This window comes from Pantherophis guttatus, chromosome 18 (genome assembly GCF_059756535.1).
Source record: "Pantherophis guttatus breed Tessera chromosome 18, ASM5975653v1, whole genome shotgun sequence".
Lineage (NCBI taxonomy): Eukaryota > Metazoa > Chordata > Lepidosauria > Squamata > Colubridae > Pantherophis > Pantherophis guttatus.
In genome coordinates, this window is record NC_142080.1 from 15,260,221 (window position 1) to 15,269,626 (window position 9,406).

Here is a 9,406-nt window from a genome sequence, read left to right on the forward strand (position 1 = left end):
GATAGACCAAAGTGCATCGCAGAATGGGCAGTAGGGCTCAATTCAGCCAGAAAACTTAACTTTTGACACCGAGCTCAGATATGCAAAACAAACATATATTCATGTACCCCACAGTCTGAAAAGCCCATAAAACAGTCAATTTTTTCAAATCTGAGCTTTCCCTGAGGAGATAGAACAAAGTGCATCTCAGAATGGGCAGGAGCTTTTCTTATCGACCAAAGTGCATCTCAGAATGGCCAGTAGGGCTCAATTCAGCCAGAAAACTTAACTTTTGACACACAGCTCAGATATGCAAAACAAAAGTATATTCATGCACCCAACAGTCTGAAAATCCCCAAAACACACAATTCTCAAATCTGAGCGTTCCCTGAGGAGATAGACCAAAGTGCATTTCAGAATAGGCAGTAGGACTGAATTCAGCCAGAAAACTTAACTTTTGACACCGAGCTCAGATATGCAAAACAAACATATATTCATGTACCCCACAGTCTGAAAATCCCAAAAAACAGTCAATTTTTTCAAATCTGAGCTTTCTCTGAGGAGATAGAACAAAGTGCATCTCAGAATGGGCAGTAGGACTCAATTCAGCCAGAAAACTTAACTTTTGACACACAGCTCAGATATGCAAAAGAAAGACATGTTCATGTTATGCAAAGTATGAAAAGACCAAAAACACACAATTCTCAAATCTCTACTTTACCTGAGGATCTGTATCTCAGAATAGGCAGTAGGACTCAATTCAACCAGAAAATTTAACTTTTGACACACAGCTCAGATATGCAAAACAAACCTATATTCATGTACCCTACAGTCTGAGAAGCCCAAAAAACAGTCAATTGTTTCAAATCTGAGCTTTCCCTGAGGAGATAGACCAAAGTGCATCGCAGAATGGGCAGTAGGGCTCAATTCAGCCAGAAAACTTAACTTTTGACACACAGCTCAGATATGCAAAACAAAAGTATATTCATGCACCCAACAGTGAAAATCCCCAAAACACACAATTCTCAAATCTGAGCGTTCCCTGAGGAGATAGACCAAAGTGCATTTCAGAACAGGCAGTAGGACTGAATTCAGCCAGAAAACTTAACTTTTGACACAGAGCTCAGATATGCAAAACAAACATATATTCATGTACCCCACAGTCTGAGAAGCCCAAAAAACAGTCAATTGTTTCAAATCTGAGCTTTCCCTGAGGAGATAGAACAAAGTGCATCTCAGAATGGGCAGTAGGGCTCAATTCAGCCAGAAAACTTAACTTTTAACCCAAGCTCAGATTTTCAAAAGAAACACATGTTCATGTTACGAAAAGTATGAAAACAGCAAAAACACACAATTCTCAAATCTGAACTTTACCTGAGGATCTGTATCTCAGAATAGGCAGTAGGAATCAATTCAACCAGAAAATTTAACTTTTGACACACAGCTCAGATATGCAAAACAAACATATATTCATGTACCCCACAGTCTGAGAAGCCCAAAAAACAGTCAATTGTTTCAAATCTGAGCTTTCCCTGAGGAGATAGACCAAAGTGCATCTCAAAATGGGCAGTAGGCCTCAATTCAGCTAGAAAACATTATTTTTGACACACAGCTCATATATGCAAAGGAAATTTATATTCATGTACCCCACAGTCTGAAAACACCAAAAACACACAATTCTCAAATCTGAGCGTTCCCTGAGGAGATAGACCAAAGTGCATCGCAGAATGGGCAGTAGGGCTCAATTCAGCCAGAAAACTTAACTTTTGACACCGAGCTCAGATATGCAAAACAAACATATATTCATGTACCCCACAGTCTGAAAATCCCAAAAAACAGTCAATTTTTTCAAATCTGAGCTTTCCCTGAGGAGATAGAACAAAGTGCATCTCAGAATGGGCAGTAGGACTCAATTCAGCCAGAAAACTTAACTTTTGACACACAGCTCAGATATGCAAAAGAAAGACATGTTCATGTTATGCAAAGTATGAAAAGACCAAAAACACACAATTCTCAAATCTCTACTTTACCTGAGGATCTGTATCTGAGAATAGGCAGTAGGACTCAATTCAACCAGAAAATTTAACTTTTGACACACAGCTCAGATATGCAAAACAAACCTATATTCATGTACCCTACAGTCTGAGAAGCCCAAAAAACAGTCAATTGTTTCAAAACTGAGCTTTCCCTGAGGAGATAGACCAAAGTGCATCTCAAAATGGGCAGTAGGGCTCAATTCAGCCAGAAAACTTAACTTTTGACACACAGCTCAGATATGCAAAACAAAAGTATATTCATGCACCCAACAGTATGAAAATCCCCAAAACACACAATTCTCAAATCTGAGCGTTCCCTGAGGAGATAGACCAAAGTGCATTTCAGAATAGGCAGTAGGACTCAATTCAGCCAGAAAACTTAACTTTTGACACAGAGCTCAGATATGGAAAACAAACATATATTCATGTACCGCACAGTCTGAAAAGCCCCAAAAACAGTCAATTTTTTCAAATCTGAGCTTTCCCTGAGGAGATAGACCAAAGTGCATCGCAGAATGGGCAGTAGGGCTCAATTCAGCCAGAAAACTTAACTTTTGACACACAGCTCAGATATGCAAAACAAAAGTATATTCATGCACCCAACAGTCTGAAAATCCCCAAAACACACAATTCTCAAATCTGAGCGTTCCCTGAGGAGATAGACCAAAGTGCATTTCAGAATAGCCAGTAGGACTGAATTCAGCCAGAAAACTTAACTTTTGACACAGAGCTCAGATATGGAAAACAAACATATATTCATGTACCCCACAGTCTGAGAAGCCCAAAAAACAGTCAATTGTTTCAAATCTGAGCTTTCCCTGAGGAGATAGAACAAAGTGCATCTCAGAATGGGCAGTAGGGCTCAATTCAGCCAGAAAACTTAACTTTTAACCCAAGCTCAGATTTTCAAAAGAAAAACATGTTCATGTTACGAAAAGTATGAAAACAGCAAAAACACACAATTCTCAAATCTGAACTTTACCTGAGGATCTGTATCTCAGAATAGGCAGTAGGAATCAATTCAACCAGAAAATTTAACTTTTGACACACAGCTCAGATCTGCAAAACAAACATATATTCATGTACCCCACAGTCTGAGAAGCCCAAAAAACAGTCAATTGTTTCAAATCTGAGCTTTCCCTGAGGAGATAGACCAAAGTGCATCTCAAAATGGGCAGTAGGCCTCAATTCAGCTAGAAAACATTATTTTTGACACACAGCTCATATATGCAAAGGAAATTTATATTCATGTACCCCACAGTCTGAAAACACCAAAAACACACAATTCTCAAATCTGAGCGTTCCCTGAGGAGATAGACAAAAGTGCATCGCAGAATGGGCAGTAGGGCTCAATTCAGCCAGAAAACTTAACTTTTGACACCGAGCTCAGATATGCAAAACAAACATATATTCATGTACCCCACAGTCTGAAAATCCCAAAAAACAGTCAATTTTTTCAAATCTGAGCTTTCCCTGAGGAGATAGAACAAAGTGCATCTCAGAATGGGCAGTAGGACTCAATTCAGCCAGAAAACTTAACTTTTGACACACAGCTCAGATATGCAAAAGAAAGACATGTTCATGTTATGCAAAGTATGAAAAGACCAAAAACACACAATTCTCAAATCTCTACTTTACCTGAGGATCTGTATCTCAGAATAGGCAGTAGGACTCAATTCAACCAGAAAATTTAACTTTTGACACACAGCTCAGATATGCAAAACAAACCTATATTCATGTACCCTACAGTCTGAGAAGCCCAAAAAACAGTCAATTGTTTCAAATCTGAGCTTTCCCTGAGGAGATAGACCAAAGTGCATCTCAAAATGGGCAGTAGGGCTCAATTCAGCCAGAAAACTTAACTTTTGACACACAGCTCAGATATGCAAAACAAAAGTATATTCATGCACCCAACAGTCTGAAAATCCCCCAAACACACAATTCTCAAATCTGAGCGTTCCCTGAGGAGATAGACCAAAGTGCATTTCAGAACAGGCAGTAGGACTCAATTCAGCCAGAAAACTTAACTTTTGACACAGAGCTCAGATATGCAAAACAAACATATATTCATGTACCCCACAGTCTGAGAAGCCCAAAAAACAGTCAATTGTTTCAAATCTGAGCTTTCCCTGAGGAGATAGAACAAAGTGCATCTCAGAATGGGCAGTAGGGCTCAATTCAGCCAGAAAACTTAACTTTTAACCCAAGCTCAGATTTTCAAAAGAAACACATGTTCATGTTACGAAAAGTATGAAAACAGCAAAAACACACAATTCTCAAATCTGAACTTTACCTGAGGATCTGTATCTCAGAATAGGCAGTAGGAATCAATTCAACCAGAAAATTTAACTTTTGACACACAGCTCAGATATGCAAAACAAACATATATTCATGTACCCCACAGTCTGAGAAGCCCAAAAAACAGTCAATTGTTTCAAATCTGAGCTTTCCCTGAGGAGATAGACCAAAGTGCATCTCAAAATGGGCAGTAGGCCTCAATTCAGCTAGAAAACATTATTTTTGACACACAGCTCATATATGCAAAGGAAATTTATATTCATGTACCCCACAGTCTGAAAACACCAAAAACACAAAATTCTCAAATCTGAGCGTTTCCTGAGGAGATAGACCAAAGTGCATCGCAGAATGGGCAGTAGGGCTCAATTCAGCCAGAAAACTTAACTTTTGACACCGAGCTCAGATATGCAAAACAAACATATATTCATGTACCCCACAGTCTGAAAAGCCCATAAAACAGTCAATTTTTTCAAATCTGAGCTTTCCCTGAGGAGATAGAACAAAGTGCATCTCAGAATGGGCAGGAGCTTTTCTTATCGACCAAAGTGCATCTCAGAATGGCCAGTAGGGCTCAACTCAGCCAGAAAACTTAACTTTTGACACACAGCTCAGATATGCAAAAGAAATTTATATTCATGCACCCCACAGTCTGAGAAGCCCAAAAAACAGTCAATTTTTTCAAATCTGAGCTTTCCCTGAGGATTTGTATCTCAGAACAGGCAGTAGGACTGCATTCAACCAGAAAATAAATCTTTTGACACAGAGCTTAGATATGGGAAAGAAATATATATTCATGTACCCCACAGTCTGAAACGTCCAAAAAACAGTCAATTTTTTTCAAATCTGAGCGTTCCCTGAGGAGATAGACCAAAGTGCATCTCAGAATGGGCAGTAGGCCTCTATTCAGCCAGAAAACTTAACTATTGACACACAGCTCAGATATGCAAAACAAACACATGTTCATGTGACGCAAAGTATGAAAACACCAAAAACACACAATTCTCAAATCTGAACTTTACTCTAGGGTCTGTATCTGCGAATAGGCAGTAGGACTCAATTCAGCCAGAAAACTTAACTTTTGACACACAGCTCAGATATGCAAAACAAACAAATATTCTTGTACCCCACAGTCTGAGAAGCCCAAAAAACAGTCAATTTTTTCAAATCTGAGCTTTCCCTGAGGAGATAGATCAAAGTGCATCGCAGAATGGGCAGTAGGCCTCAATTCAGCCAGAAAACTTAACTTTTGACACACAGCTCAGGTATGCAAAACAAACGTATATTCATGTACCCTACAGTCTGAGAAGCCCAAAAAACAGTTAATTTTTTCAAATCTGAGCTTTCCCTGAGGAGATAGACCAAAGTGCATCTCAGAATGGGCAGTAGGGCTCAATTCAGCCAGAAAACTTAACTTTTGACATACAGCACAGATATGCAAAAGAAACACATGTTCATGTTACGCAAGGTATGAAAACACCAAAAACACACACTTCTCAAATCTGAACTTTACCTGAGGATCTGTATCTCAGAATAGGCAGTAGGACGGCATTCAACCAGAAAACTTAACTTTTGACACAGAGCTCAGGTATGCAAAACAAACGTATATTCATGTACCCTACAGTCTGAGAAGCCCAAAAAACAGTCAATTTTTTCAAATCTGAGCTTTCCCTGAGGAGATAGACCAAAGCGCATCGCAGAATGGGCAGTAGGGCTCAATTCAGCCAGAAAACTTAACTTTTGACACCGAGCTCAGATATGCAAAACAAACATATATTCATGTACCCCACAGTCTGAAAATCCCAAAAAACAATCAATTGTTTCAAATCTGAGCTTTCCCTGAGGAGATAGAACAAAGTGCACCTCAGAATGGGCAGTAGGACTCAATTCAGCCAGAAAACTTAACTTTTGACACAGAGGTCAGATATGCAAAACAAACGTATATTCATGCACCCCACAGTCTGAGAAGCCGAAAAAACAGCCAATTTTTTCAAATCTGAGCTTTCGCTGAGGAGATAGAACAAAGTGCATCTCAGAATGGGCAGGAGCTTTTCTTATCGACCAAAGTGTATCTCAGAATGGCCAGTAGGGCTCAATTCCGCCAGAAAACTTAACTTTTGACACAGAGCTCAGATATGGAAAACAAACATATATTCATGTACCACACAGTCTGAAAATCCCAAAAAACAGTCAATTTTTTCAAATCTGAGCTTTCCCTGAGGAGATAGAACAAAGTGCATCTCAGAATGGGCAGGAGCTTTTCTTATCGACCAAAGTGCATCTCAGAATGGCCAGTAGGGCTCAATTCAGCCAGAAAACTTAACTTTTGACACACAGCTCAGATATGCAAAAGAAATTTATATTCATGCACCCCACAGTCTGAGAAGCCCAAAAAACAGTCAATTTTTTCAAATCTGAGCTTTCCCTGAGGATTTGTATCTCAGAACAGGCAGTAGGACTGCATTCAACCAGAAAATAAATCTTTTGACACAGAGCTTAGATATGGGAAAGAAATATATATTCATGTACCCCACAGTCTGAAACGTCCAAAAAACAGTCAATTTTTTTCAAATCTGAGCGTTCCCTGAGGAGATAGACCAAAGTGCATCTCAGAATGGGCAGTAGGCCTCTATTCAGCCAGAAAACTTAACTATTGACACACAGCTCAGATATGCAAAACAAACACATGTTCATGTGACGCAAAGTATGAAAACACCAAAAACACACAATTCTCAAATCTGAACTTTACTCTAGGGTCTGTATCTGCGAATAGGCAGTAGGACTCAATTCAGCCAGAAAACTTAACTTTTGACACACAGCTCAGATATGCAAAACAAACAAATATTCTTGTACCCCACAGTCTGAGAAGCCCAAAAAACAGTCAATTTTTTCAAATCTGAGCTTTCCCTGAGGAGATAGATCAAAGTGCATCGCAGAATGGGCAGTAGGCCTCAATTCAGCCAGAAAACTTAACTTTTGACACACAGCTCAGGTATGCAAAACAAACGTATATTCATGTACCCTACAGTCTGAGAAGCCCAAAAAACAGTTAATTTTTTCAAATCTGAGCTTTCCCTGAGGAGATAGACCAAAGTGCATCTCAGAATGGGCAGTAGGGCTCAATTCAGCCAGAAAACTTAACTTTTGACATACAGCACAGATATGCAAAAGAAACACATGTTCATGTTACGCAAGGTATGAAAACACCAAAAACACACACTTCTCAAATCTGAACTTTACCTGAGGATCTGTATCTCAGAATAGGCAGTAGGACGGCATTCAACCAGAAAACTTAACTTTTGACACAGAGCTCAGGTATGCAAAACAAACGTATATTCATGTACCCTACAGTCTGAGAAGCCCAAAAAACAGTCAATTTTTTCAAATCTGAGCTTTCCCTGAGGAGATAGACCAAAGCGCATCGCAGAATGGGCAGTAGGGCTCAATTCAGCCAGAAAACTTAACTTTTGACACCGAGCTCAGATATGCAAAACAAACATATATTCATGTACCCCACAGTCTGAAAATCCCAAAAAACAATCAATTGTTTCAAATCTGAGCTTTCCCTGAGGAGATAGAACAAAGTGCACCTCAGAATGGGCAGTAGGACTCAATTCAGCCAGAAAACTTAACTTTTGACACAGAGGTCAGATATGCAAAACAAACGTATATTCATGCACCCCACAGTCTGAGAAGCCGAAAAAACAGCCAATTTTTTCAAATCTGAGCTTTCGCTGAGGAGATAGAACAAAGTGCATCTCAGAATGGGCAGGAGCTTTTCTTATCGACCAAAGTGTATCTCAGAATGGCCAGTAGGGCTCAATTCAGCCAGAAAACTTAACTTTTGACACAGAGCTCAGATATGGAAAACAAACATATATTCATGTACCACACAGTCTGAAAATCCCAAAAAACAGTCAATTTTTTCAAATCTGAGCTTTCCCTGAGGAGATAGAACAAAGTGCATCTCAGAATGGGCAGGAGCTTTTCTTATCGACCAAAGTGCATCTCAGAATGGCCAGTAGGGCTCAATTCAGCCAGAAAACTTAACTTTTGACACACAGCTCAGATATGCAAAAGAAATTTATATTCATGCACCCCACAGTCTGAGAAGCCCAAAAAACAGTCAATTTTTTCAAATCTGAGCTTTCCCTGAGGATTTGTATCTCAGAACAGGCAGTAGGACTGCATTCAACCAGAAAATAAATCTTTTGACACAGAGCTTAGATATGGGAAAGAAATATATATTCATGTACCCCACAGTCTGAAACGTCCAAAAAACAGTCAATTTTTTTCAAATCTGAGCGTTCCCTGAGGAGATAGACCAAAGTGCATCTCAGAATGGGCAGTAGGCCTCTATTCAGCCAGAAAACTTAACTATTGACACACAGCTCAGATATGCAAAACAAACACATGTTCATGTGACGCAAAGTATGAAAACACCAAAAACACACAATTCTCAAATCTGAACTTTACTCTAGGGTCTGTATCTGCGAATAGGCAGTAGGACTCAATTCAGCCAGAAAACTTAACTTTTGACACACAGCTCAGATATGCAAAACAAACAAATATTCTTGTACCCCACAGTCTGAGAAGCCCAAAAAACAGTCAATTTTTTCAAATCTGAGCTTTCCCTGAGGAGATAGATCAAAGTGCATCGCAGAATGGGCAGTAGGCCTCAATTCAGCCAGAAAACTTAACTTTTGACACACAGCTCAGGTATGCAAAACAAACGTATATTCATGTACCCTACAGTCTGAGAAGCCCAAAAAACAGTTAATTTTTTCAAATCTGAGCTTTCCCTGAGGAGATAGACCAAAGTGCATCTCAGAATGGGCAGTAGGGCTCAATTCAGCCAGAAAACTTAACTTTTGACATACAGCACAGATATGCAAAAGAAACACATGTTCATGTTACGCAAGGTATGAAAACACCAAAAACACACACTTCTCAAATCTGAACTTTACCTGAGGATCTGTATCTCAGAATAGGCAGTAGGACGGCATTCAACCAGAAAACTTAACTTTTGACACAGAGCTCAGGTATGCAAAACAAACGTATATTCATGTACCCTACAGTCTGAGAAGCCCAAAAAA